The sequence below is a fragment of the Podarcis cretensis genome, assembly GCF_951804945.1.
Source record: "Podarcis cretensis genome assembly, chromosome: 2".
NCBI classification, from domain to species: Eukaryota; Metazoa; Chordata; class Lepidosauria; order Squamata; family Lacertidae; genus Podarcis; species Podarcis cretensis.
The window spans coordinates 96,798,403-96,812,074 of NC_137171.1; the positions used below are offsets into that span (position 1 = coordinate 96,798,403).

General features: G+C 39.9%; 1 protein-coding gene across 2 annotated transcripts in view; it reads left to right on the forward strand.

Moving 5' to 3' along the window:
- The window catches only part of PDZRN3 (PDZ domain containing ring finger 3), a 179,181-nt gene that overhangs the window by 117,574 nt on the left and 47,935 nt on the right, over window positions 1-13,672 (forward strand). The window lies entirely within an intron of this gene.

Genomic DNA, 13,672 nt, shown 5'->3' on the forward strand with positions numbered 1-13,672 from the left:
CTATTTTGATCTTCCAGTTATTTATACAGTCCAATGCTATGGGTGTAATTGTCAATTGTTGATGGCATACAGTGGTACCTCGGTTTAAGAAAAGTCCTGTTTATGAACGATTCGGTTTACGAACGCCACAAAACCGGAAGTAGTGTCCCAGTTTGCAAACTTTACCTCGGTTTAAGAACGGAATCTGAACGGTGGAAGGGCACCGGCGGCAGGAGGCCTCATTAGGGAAAGTGCACCTTGGTTTAAGAACAGTTTTGGTTTAAGAATGGACTTCCAGAACAGATTAAGTTCATAAACCGAGGTGCCAGTGTATATGGAACCCATTGTCTTAACCTTTTGAAGCCCACTTAGCTGACTTGCTAAACCGATACTTCAAAATTTTCGTGTTTGTTTTGTTTAACGTGTTACAACAAACTTAGTATGAGTAACTTCTCTCTCTTCTTCGTACAGCTTACTACATATGTTTTAGTGAACTTTTATTCTCTGTTCCTCGTGTTTTATGATGCATCATTTTACTTGTTACTTTTATTGTTATGGTTATTGAATTCTTAATTTAGTTTGTGATCTAATCTGCCCTAAGAATGTTCTGTTTCAGGACAGCCTATTAATGCCATAAATAAATAAATAAATAAATAAATAAATAAATAATCAGGACAATGCAACCTCTTGCCCTAAGAGATTGTCCTGGAACAACCCATGAATGCTCCTTACTCATTTTGTAAGAAAAGCCACATTCATTAGAACAAATCATTCTTACCAGCCTCTTCAACGATTGCCAGAAAAAATTGCATATGCCGCATGATATTTGTTAGATCCATCCTGCATAATTTTTTACTTGGCTTCTTCACACTTTGCTTAGGTTACCATATGCCATATTTGTTGAATCTTGTTAACAATGCATTTTTATGTCCCATTATGAAAGAATTTTAGCCCTTGCATGGAGAGGGGAGAAAGATCAGAAGGGTCCATTATATCACTCCCTGCTGTGGGAAAAAAACACACCAGATCCTGCATTTGCCACAGTGAGGCTTTATAGTGTAAGTTAGGAATTATCTCTAGCCATGACTCCCTTTGTAGGTACAGTATTACAAACTGTGGCATGGCCGCAGTTAGAAAGAAACAGAACAAAAAGAGAAATTAAACATTCAAGTGATCTTGCTTCTTTTCATTATTTCATACATGCGTTCTGTCATCAAATAATGGCCACTATTCAGCTGGTAATGAAAGAGACAAAGATTAATTATTTGGCTTCTTAACCAAGAGCGCCCCAAATATAGGGAACGTTTTGGGGTTTTAATATATCATATTCAGTAGATCCATTTTCTTTGTTGCTTCAGCTATAGAGGCACCCAGGGCTGTATCTGAGATGACAACTAGGCAATTAAGGAAAAATGTGTCCAGGCTATGCCCCTGTCAGACTGAATCATGACCCTCCTTTGGGCAGTCACACGCATGAATCCCTCCCGGGGGGTGGGGTGGGTTGGAGGAGTTGCTCTAGACAATAGCCAACTTGTCAGATGACATGATACGTACTTTTTCGTGCATGCATGTCATGTTAGTGATATTATGCTTCCATTGGAAGCAGAGCACGCCATGCCTGAGTAATAGGGTATTTTAATTAGCTCTTACTGGTCTGATTGTCTCATGAATCGTTAAAAGCAAAAAACATGCATAGTGGGTTGTATGGACTTTTCCTCTGTAACTTGTATATATTCATAAGGGATGGTATCTAACCAAGTCATACTCAAAGCGGAACCTTTGAAATCCAGAATTTGCCACAGGTTGGCCATCTGCATTCTAAATCATGTCAAAGTGTGTATGTCTTGCCACGTAACATTGCCATTCTTAACTTGCTCAAGAATCAAGACAGAAGGAAAATGTGCCTTCTGCTTTGAAGACAGGTAGGATACAAATGTTCAGAATAAATCAATAAATGTTACACATGCAGTTACTTTTAAGCAAAACATTGCCAATTTGCTTATAATTTTACCCCCAGGCAGAGATTTTTCATATCAAGGGTCCTTCAGATATTTTTAGCTGGAGATTGAACCCAGGATCTTGAACATTCAAGGCTATGATTCCTCCCCTAAGGAGGCTTGAATGTATATGGGGATCCCCCTCCCCAATTTAGGACAATTTAAGGGTCCCCTGGATATGGCTTGTACATATTTGCTGCAATTCTGCCTGTTGTTGGTTTGCTTGAATTCCCTTGAAGTCAGTGAGATTTAAGCAACCAGACTGAGATTGCGGCACTTAAATTACAGGCCACTGATTGTCACTTCTTCCACAAATATGTGAGATTCAAGTTATACTGTTGCGCAATTGTGTCTCCGGCGGCCTTGATTTCTTCAGGAAAACTGGATCCCCTGAAAGTGAAAACATTCCAATGCTGACATGATTAGCAATGAATGAAACTTTCCCCAAAACGTCTAGCTATATATACATTATTTACACAATGGATGTGATTGGCTAATTCCGGGCTGCTCCTATAGGCCAATCAGGTTGCGGATTCACCTCCTCCAGAAGGCTGATTGGCTGCCCCTGCAGGCCAATCAGGTTGCTGATTCACTTCTACCTGTAGCTGGATTGGGTGGCTTCTGCAGACCAATCAGACTGCTGCATTCTGGATCCTATTGTTCAAGGATTCAGCTCAGTACATAACAGTCATTTAGACATTAAGACACAATGAGATGTTCATAGACTATAGTTGTCCTCTAGAAAGTGCAGAATTAGTTGGTAGCACTTTTTTTAGTACAGTCTGCGCACGTACACACACACACACACAATTTAGTGATAGCATAGATTCATTATGAGTTGCATTATTTAGTAAGTAAAGGTAAAGAGAGTCAGGGAAATTTAACGCATTGGCTAAATATATGTATGTAACTCCTAGTTTTCACACGTTTGTGTGCCACAGCAGTCTTCCTGCTACCAAAGGCAGCTTATAATTTCATTGTCTTAATGACAACAACAGTCACTTTGCAACTTTCCTTCATTTCCAAAAATGAACAAATGGGCACTTTGTGGCAAGCAAGGTAAAATTACTTTCTCCCCCCTTCCCCTAGTCTTGAGAAAGTGTTAGTTTACAAGGCAAAGGTGGAAAGAACTTTGCCTCGCATTTCAAAGAGGTATACTGCAACTTAATTCTGCTAATGACAATTAACACAGATGGCTAAAAAAAAGTAATTATCTCTTTTCGTTTTCTGCCACCTGTCACAAGTGAACTGTTTTCTTTAATTGCTCCAAATTACTCTTAATCACACAAAACAGCTATTTAAATCGGAGTTGCATCTTGAAGCCCAGGAGGAAGATTTAACACCTGAGTTGCGAGACTTTAAGAAACCATCATGGCGGCATAAGCTGAAATCCTTGAGACCAATCCCGGTTACACCAAAGTATAGCTTGAGCTGAGTAATTACAAAGTCAACCAGAAGGTTATCTCTATGTGCCAAGGATTTTATCTCCCTTCACTAAATTACAGCCACATCCTTAGGTGTGTGTAAATGCTTACATGACTATCCTTGTGAGGCAATGTTTGAGCCCTGGCATATGTGATCTAAAATGGGTTTGTCACATCACCTGTGCAGTTTGCTGAACTAAAACAGTTTATTTTTTTTAAAAAAAGAATCTGAACTCCTTTCACTGTATCTTGGAATTCTGACATGGAACTCAGGGTGGGTCGATGAGTAGGGAGGAAGGATAGATTGGTTGCGGTAATGTGCAATTCTCCAAGCTAGCTTGTGCAAGGAGTTGAAAGTTACAGGGAATGTGAAATTCAGTATCCACCTCTTGCTACAAGCTTAGTACAGGGTCATCACTTAGAAGAAGTAGTAACAAATATAATTTATATAGTGCTTTAAATTGTTCAATGTGACGCCACATATATTATCTTGTTATCCCTACAGCAGCAGCACTTTAAGATAGGTCAGCAGTATTATCTTTCTGTTGTGGAAGCTGAAGGAGAATGACACAGACAATACCACCTTATGAGTGCATATCAGAGCCAAGATTCAAACCAGCTCCTTGCTGATTCGTAGCTCAGTCTCTTCACCACTGTGCTACACGAGCTTTTGATATGTTGCCTAGGTATTTTACATTACCTTTTCCAAGTACAAACATAGTGCAATGTGGGGAAGAAGAAATACCACTGAAAATTCTACTATAACTGGAAATGTGAGCTACCCAAACCATCATAGAAATCCTATTGATCTAGAATCTAGGTGCTTCCATAACTCACGAATAAATAAAAAACAAACAAACACACCAGCTGATCTGGCCTCAGTTCTGATGTAATGAAAGAGCACCATGGAATGTACTTTTTCTTTCCAGCTGATTTTCCATTGGCATTTGTTTTCCATTTATTCAATTCCTTAGTGAGACTATTGGGAAGCATCTTCCTGCCATGACCCAAAGTGACAGACTTTTCTCTCTGTAGGTTTAATCACTGTGTCTTCTGACCCATAACGTATGCTCCCAGAAGACATTTGCAGTCAAAGTATTCAACATTTGTAGACTGACAGTTCATTATCTATTGTTAACCTAGTTGATAGATACATTATCCTTTTGATTTTTTTCAAAACACACATAAAACTTAAATTATTAAGTATGCCTGTATATAATAGAATAAGGTTTGTGGCTAAATACTGTTAAATTTTCACACAAGCCTTAAGTACAAATGAACAATGGACAAGGCCTTTTCTGAGCTTATCCCCCACTGCCCCCCAAAAAACCACTTCAAAGTACACAGTACACTTCCAGGCTGACTTCAGACATTGCTTATTAGGAAACACAAGGCTGCTTTTTCATTAATTCCAGTTATTCACTTTGGTGAAATATGTGTCTACCATTGTGACTATGGAAATATTTCGTGGTCACAACATTTCAGGTTTACAGTCTAGCACATGGGTGGCCAATGTGGTACCCTCCATGTGTTGTTGGACTACAGCTCCCATCTTCCTATTAGTCAAGGTGACTGAAACTAATGGGAGTTGTAGTCCAATTATATCTCAATGGCACCATGTGGTTATTCCTAGTCTTATACAATGCAGAAGTAAACTCTTGAAAGAAATGGCAAGGGCCAGGTTGGGAACCTTAACTGGTAGCAGAGGATTGCGGGCATTGTGGAGAATAGAGTGATACAGGAGAATTTCAGGGAAGTGAACGTGTCAGAAAGAGGAGAGCTGTTTAAGTGGTTTGAGAAGCAAAATAGGGTGTTCTTTTGTAAAAACAGGTTTTCTGCCCTATGTAATTTTTGTAACAATTGATATTACAAATCTTTGAAATTTCTCGACTGTACTATCTGCTGCAGAGCACAATGCAATGTGGAGCTTTAAAGTGCAAGTGTGAAATGAGATTGACTTGCCTCATACACTGGGGGTGGATGTTAAGCTCTTGCTACGACTGAAGAGAAGATGGGAAAATCCCATTGGACAGTGTATGATCACTGACTGAGCACGTGGATCACCGCCATTCTGTGAATGATACGTAGTGACATAACAGGACCCATATGCTACAAAAATGAAAGAGTAGGGAATTCATTTATGTATATATTCTTTCATATTTATGTAAATTCATATTTATGTAAATAGTAATGTGTCAGCAGTAACTTCAAAGGGCTTTTCCTTAAAAACAAAAACCCAAATCCAACATCTTACAAATGTTATCTGTTTATCTCAGTGACTATCAGATAAAAGAAAATTGTCTAGATTCCTGAAAAGGCCCAACAGTCTCAAATGTGAGGAGATAATTATATTATTGATCCTTAAAGATTATTGTTCTTGTGGGAATGACAATTTTGCAAAGACTGCCCTTGGATCACAACTGATGAGGTAGAACAAATTCATCTCAACCTACTCATGACAGGGTTTTATTAAATTGCATATTCATCTCTTGTGTGAAATTAAAAGCAGGGGGATTGTGTTACAGAGAGTTACACACATCTTTTCCTAATTTAACATTGTAAGTCTTTGCACGATTAACAGTGTGGCAAGAAGAAAAATAATTGTGTGGGTTTTTTTCCATATGCAATCCCTCATAATAATTCAAAAATCAATATGCACCCTTTGAGAATTACACCCCACTCCTTCTTCATCCTAACAGTAAATTATGCAATTCAGGGTGGCCTTCTCTCATTTCCCTATGAATGGGAGATTGAGGATACCTAGGGGTAAACCAGGCATTATGTGTGTGTTTTTTTAAAGAAAATGTTTAACTATAACCACTGGGACTAGAATCATTGCTTCCAATGCCCTAATGTGAATATCAATAAGACACCGGTCCGTGGAGCTCCTTGCTTGATTTGACAGTTTAAAGGATCACTTAGTTAATTAGTTGCCTCTGCATCCTTTAGCTGCTCCCTGCCTTCTGCCTCCTCTTCTCATTTTCCTTTTTTTGACATGCTAGATTACATCATTACTGGTGGTTTCACTTGTTAACCACAACAGAAACTGAGAATATTTTAAGCGTTAATTATCTATGGTTTCTCATAAGACTTGGCTTTCACTCTGGTTCAAAAGGAAAACACCAGCTCCCATGTTTCAAGAGTGTCCTAGCATGTAATGCTACCTAGCCTTCATCAGGATGGTTTTGAAGAGTGTGTTATTGAAAAGAAACATTGAAGCCTTTGTAGACTGTACTAATGGCCTGTGACCTTAACTAAGAATCTGCCTTCTTTTTTCATTCTTGCACTTCAATACATTTCCTGATTATTTTCTTCTATAATGTATACAAACAAGACTTCCTCTTGACAGATACATCTGTGATATGGTACATTTGCTGCACTGTACAATGTTCGTGCTACTGAAGCCCATCTTTGTAGGGCTTGTTGAAAAGCATTTGAGCTCATCACCATATGCCCTACAACAGCCTAATTGGTTTGTGGTTCAGTATCTTATACAGTGGTACCTCGGCTTACAGATGCTTCAAGTTACAGACGCTTCAGGTTACAGACTCCGCTAACCCAACTCTGCTAACAACACTGTATTTATGGTTAACAGGTAGATAGCCGTGTTGGTCTGTCGTAGTCGAAACAAAATTTAAAAATTCCTTCCTTAGAGACCAACTAAGTTTGTTATTGGTATGAGCTTTCATGTGCATGCACACTTCTTCAGATACTGTGTATTTATGCACAGTACAAAAACCATCTGAAGACGAATCATTTGTAATCTAGTATCCTATGACATTGGGTTTTGTTTTGTTTGCAATCCCTAAAGGCAGTTCACCTTAAAGACTCTAAGGTCAAACACCAGAAGGATTTAGATATACTAAACAGATTGATAACCCCATTGTATCTCCACAGTATTACTGTTTTACTTCAGCAAACTAGCAAATATTAGATGCTTCTGTGGGTATTATGGTAAATCACCCCAATTTCCCTTGCCTCTGAGCTATAGCCCTATAACTGTGATCTCAGATTACTAAATGTAATCTAGTTCCTTTGATGAGATTGAACAATTAGTTTTTGATAACATGCCTATTGGTGTGAAAGACTGAAAATTATGTCAGTTGATCTCTACAACATTCATATTGATTAAACAGCTGCCTTAAAATTTTGCTTTAAAAACAACAACATTAATTCACCACATCACTGTATGAAGCATTATTTTAGATTAATAGGCTACAGAGCTAGAGTGTTGGCTTTTGTGTGTGTTCAAACCTTGTTCAGGTTAGGTTTTTTTTTTCTAATAAGGCTGCTTCCCATACTATTTGATACCATTGATTTGATTACTCCTGACAGGTCTCTCCACGAAAACAAAGTTCACTACAGCCAATCACAAACAAACAACCACACCCCTAGACCAAACATCTCTCACCACCAAAGGAATACAAGCGAATAGTAAAGAGAACCCACACAAGCAATGCTGACACAAAACCCCACACATACACTAGGTAGAATAGAAGCATTGCCATCCCACCCCACCCCCACTCACCATGGCCCCCTCCAGCTCCTTCCCCTTTTTCTTCCTAATGTAACACTAATGTCTCAACATAGGAAACTGATCTGTAGAAAATGTAACTTGGAAAAAAGAGACATTGCACATACTTTTGTAAACCAAGAAATCCTTAAAAAATAATATGTTTTAAAAAATCCTTGTTCAGCTATCGTATAAAATTCACTGGGCTTGGAACTCTAAACCAGGGGTAGTCAACCTTTCTTGATGGTAGAATTTCCTTACCAGCCACCGGTGCTCAATGGAAGGAGGATTCAGCTTGTGCCGTAGAACCCCCTACCGCCCACCTAGAATCCTGAAACGCCCACTAATGGGTGGTAGGGACCAGGTTGACAACCCCTGCTCTAAACCTTCACAGAGTCTTTGGGGGTCTGTGAAATGTTTTTCTATAGTTTCTTTAACTGATCAGACAATCCCTTTACAAGGACTATGGGTCACAAATTAAATGCAGGTCTGGCTCTCACTAGACGTTCTCCATCTAATGCAGGATTTTCCAGTTTTATTTTGTGCTGCTTCCATCAGGAAAGGGCAGACCAAGTGGACTCTGTATGTGGAATGTGGAAGCTCCCAGACTTGACCTTTGATGGGGAGATAATATAACATTTCCCAGTTGCCCACTCAGGCAATACTGGAATCAAGCTCTTGCAATAGCCTTCAAATGACCCAGAGCGACATGCTGGAAATCTGTGTGGGTGTGCAGCTGTGCAATAAGCAACTGAGGGGGAGGGATGCCACCCCATAAAAATGGATGAGAGGTTTACCAAAGTATGGGCAGCATCTTTGTACCAGTGGGAGGACAAAGGCGGCAAGGGGGCTGGGGGTGGGCCCAAGATGGCAAAGGCAGGAATCGGCCCAAATATAGCAGTTGCGATTCCCAAGTTGAAAGAAAACACTTGAGAATTCTCTCTGCACAGCTGTGAATTTTGAAGCAGCTTCCCTAGGAAAGCCAGGAAAAGCTGCTATGGTTTTTGTCGATTTTGCATGAGAGCCAGACAGGAAGGCAAGTTTGTTTGAAGGAAAGGCTACGTACTTGGCTCTTTTCAGGCCTTGAAAGGATGCACCTACAAGCTGCAGTCTCTGATAGAGAATAAGCTCCTTTGCACCCAAGCCCAGCCATTGCTTAAAATTCACTGCCATTATAGTGCTTTGAGGTGGGGCACGTGGAGAATCACCACTGTGGCTCCTCTGTCTCCCAGTCAGGCCTACAGTGGGGTGGGATTTTACCTGGGCATATACCTGTTCAGTTCACTGGCTCAAGAATCAGAGTAAGGACTTCCAGCCAAACTTCCTCTCCCAGATGATTTCAGGGAAGCCTGGGAGGGGGAGGATCAAGCAGTTGCTCTGTGACCTTGGATTGGGTGGTCCCGGCTGACATTTGAGAAGCCTTAGGATGAGAGCATCTATGCCCACTTACTGCCAGGCAGCTGCTGGAAGTGAACGGATTCCTCTTGCCTCAGAAGCTAAGAGAGCCAAAGTATGCCTGCTTTATTTGTTTATTTATAAATTTCTTCCTGTACTTCAGGACCATGCTATAGATGAGGCTCTGTAGAGAGTGCTGTGATAATAAATAAGTTGTAATGATCGCACTGCCAAATATTTCTGTTCGCTGTGGCCTAGCAACTCATGGCCTAATTCTTTCCAATAGAGGGCAGTGGTGTCATTTTAGCCAGTAATGGGAGCTGACAGACTTATTCCATGCACAACAGGAGTAGCTTGATTTTTTTTAAAGGTAGTTTACTTCGTTCAACCTGGGAAATCACAGTATAACTGGCAGGGTTCATTTAAGCTAAATTGCACAAAGGCAGTTTGCTAGGTGTGGCCATATTACCAAATGCTGCTTTGTTCTCAACATTTGACGTTAGTAAACTAGTCCAAACCCATTGTGTTGCTACAAAATCGCACAAATAATTTCTAGTGTTCCTGTTCAAAATATCAAAGAAAAAAACTATAATTAATAATTTCTATATCATTTTTAGAATGCAGAGGCCTTCAGTGGTATTTCGTCTTATTATTCATCATAAGAGCCCGGTTAGCTCATTTATTTCTCACATATTGGGGAAACCAAGGCAAAGGCTTTCAAGAGCTTACCATTTAATTAACAGATGTGGAAGGATTTGAGCATGTACTGGAACAGCAAAAGCTGCCTCATACAGAATCGAGATGATGGTCCATCTTGGTCTATTGACCAGCAGCAGCTTTGTGGGGTTTTAGACAGGAGCCTTTTCCAGCACTAACATGTTGCATTTACTGTACTACTATTTGACCTTTATTAACTGGAGATGGCACCTTGCACATGCAAAATATGTCCCCTTTGGCTAGCTACAGCCCTTCTCCATTCTGAAGACTGTATCTGTATGAAGTCACCAGTAATGCATTATCTTGCATGGCCATACAAGATTTTAACATGCAGTTCTGAGCTAGAATGATCACCACAAAATAATCTCTTTAAAGAATTCCTCTTTGTAACTTGGTATTATAAAAGCGGTCGCAAGACATGAAAACCTGGGGAGAAAGCTAATTTTCTAATACTTTTCTAGATATGGCAAATCACAGCTGTACAATGCTGGTAAGTGTTCTTAGATTCACCATGTGATAAGATCTTTCTATCTTCATACTGTATGTGTTGCATGATGGGAAGGAGTTACAGCCACAGTAGCTGCAAATGGCATGAAAGCAGTGGATGAGCATAGAGGACAGCTATTGCTGGCAGCAGATATGGAAGAGGGACAAAGCTATTTATTTTAATAACAGAATTTAGGGTAATTCACACTTTGTTTTGTTCATTTTGCGAACTTTATCATAGTGACAGGGTAAATAACCCACAGGAAAATCTGTCCTGCAAATTCATGGTAAAAAGATCTAATAGTGTTGGCTGGTCCTTGAACAACTAATATTAAAATGGAAGGAACAATGTGGTAAATACAAAAGAACAAGGCAAAGGAAAGACCTGGAGGCAATGGCTGTTGGGACAAGGGAGGCACTTGGTAGGTGATTTGTGGCTAGGATATAAAATCACAGTCAACAGTGGAGGGCACCAAGGCCATGTCCTGGAACCGGATAAATGGGAATTAGAAATATATTAATAGAGTTTGTTCTTAAGAGACATTTTTCTTTTATTTTGGCACTGGCTCCAAGTATTCATAAGGTAAAAGCTCAGCCTGCACAAAACAACAAAGTCTGTAAGTCTCTAATTATTGAGAGCCAAAAACTTTTCATGGCCATAAGAGCTTTATGATATTGGGAAAGCCCTTATAAATAGCCCTATTGATAGTTGGATACATTCTCCGCATAGTCACTAAAAGGGCTGATTAAGCTGACCCAATTTTTGTACTTGGTTTTTTTCATATAAAATAAAATCTGAACACATACAGAAACAAACACCCCAGATTTCTTTTCTTCTGTAAAGTGCTAATGTTCCAAACTAATACCTCCCTTCCTTTCACCCTCTTTCCTACAATGGTCATCACCATCATCATAAACTCAGCTTACATAAAGTTATTACAAAGGAACAGCTGCTCTCTCTCTCTTTCCTCTTGCCCTCCTTCCGTATGAGAAAAACATTGAAAATGAAAGAAAGTTAATTAGGCTATTGGTATGTTAAGCAAAATATTATTTCATTGCACCCAGCCTATACAAAGACAGTTTGCTTAAACAGTTGCTGATAAGAACACACAACTCAACCCAGGTCAATTTGAGACATTAAAATGTGTCAAAATTCAGAATTGGACTTACACACAAAAAGAAAAGCATCCTCAATTTAGAAAAGGCTCTTTGCTTGATAGTCACACTGACTCCACTTCCATCACACAACATGGATACCACAGGGGTTGTTGAATATTTGTCAACAAGAACATGGGAAGCCAACCCTCTTGGTTTATTCTTCCATTTGAGATTACAGAATATTTTAAAGGTATGTGGTGATATTCTTGTGTAGCTGTGTATTAACAGGGACTGCTTCTGAATTGCATCAGGGACCTGTCCTGTTATTTTGTTTCATTTAACTCATACTGATGAAATAAACTACTGATTTATTTCACTTGCAGCTGAAGAGCTGTTATCCCAATCTTCCTGATTCTTATATTAGCTTAGCAGATGTTCCAGTTCCTGGTGCACCAAAGAACACACTGTACACATTATACGTACCATGCTGTTGATGTCACAAATGCAGAATGTGGCCAGTGGAGAGTCAGATTCCATTCACTCTTCATAAAGGACAATGGGATATGCTGGGAGAAGCTTGGGAGACAGAACCTCCAGATACAGGGAAATTTGAGACATGAAACTCAAACCTATCTCCCACTGAGTACAATGTGGTTAACTTCCAAGTAAGCAAGCATAAGATTGCAGCCTGGGAATGTGAAACTCCAAGCAACTTCAGGGAACATTCAGTCTTCCCAAAGTTGTCTCCTGAATTATTTGCCCCAGAGATCCTGTGGTCTGTTCAGATTTTCTTTTCACTTCACTCTGTGTAAGGTTCTCCCACGTTCAAACCCTTAGAGAAATACTTTTTCATGTTAACATATGGGCTGACCAAGACAAGGCATTGCAAATCCTCCCAAAGCTTTCAAAAAACCAATGCAGACTGTTTTGGTAAGAAGGGCAAAGGCAACAGAAGTTATCATTAAGGGTGGACATGTTACAGAAAGAACCTGCCACCATATTTCCTTTCGTTCTTCAGCAGAGTCCTTACACTGTTATTGATCTTTCTTGTCCACTCCACAGCCATATGATGAGGAACCTGTCTCTGCTGAGTGAACATACACAGTGGTGTGGGTTGATGGCTGATTTATGCTTTCTTTGGCAATGTTTGTGCTTCACTTGAGAGGCTAACATCACACTTTGATAATCAAAATAATGTTCTGTGGTTTGAGGCAATACAGTTACTGTACATCCACCACACTGTGTCCACCACACTGTGTCCACCACACTTCCAGAAAATAATAACAGGCTTCATCTGTTCACAGGACACTTTTTTGACTCTCAGACTGCACACATACTGTCAATGGGTGAGTTTAGCCAACAATCAGTGGATTCTACTGTGAACAAGTGCCTCCTAAGGCTCAGTCCACTGTTACCCATTGAGGCACAGTGGCTAAGAATGTTGTAATAGAACTCAGTTCTGATCTCCACTCAGCTACAAAGCCAGTCACCGCCTCCAAGCCTAACCTACTTCACAAGGGACTCCTCCAGATAGCCTCTTTCTTGAGCATTCATTCTGATTTGCTTGTAGGGAGGTTATATGTCTTGTAGGGAGGTTATATGGTTATCCCACACTTTGTTGTGTATTTCCCATCACTTTCCTAACTGCAAGAAGCCAGGTGGCGGTGTGTTTTTTTTAAGTGAATTTCTTGCACCAGAGTGACAGAGCACTGTAATGCACTTTAGCTGCGCAAACCTCAATTTCCAGTAAGCAACTGAATTCCTCTGTGCAAAGTATTGAGTGTTTGGAGGTGACCAGAGGTGTTCCAGGGATAAAGGGCTTGATTACATTGGCAAAAAGTTAGGATCTACATTTTATAAAGGGGGGGGGGGACCTTGTTGCTTTCCTATAGTGTATTCCCAACTAGAAACAGTGTTTGTGGGATTTCTGAACACAAAGAGACACCTGACCCTTCATATGCGTGTTACAATGGATGAAGCCAAAACTTGCAAATCATCACTAGGTAATGATTTCATTTGGTGAATGGGGAATAATTTCACTTAGAATTTACCAGCTGAAGGAA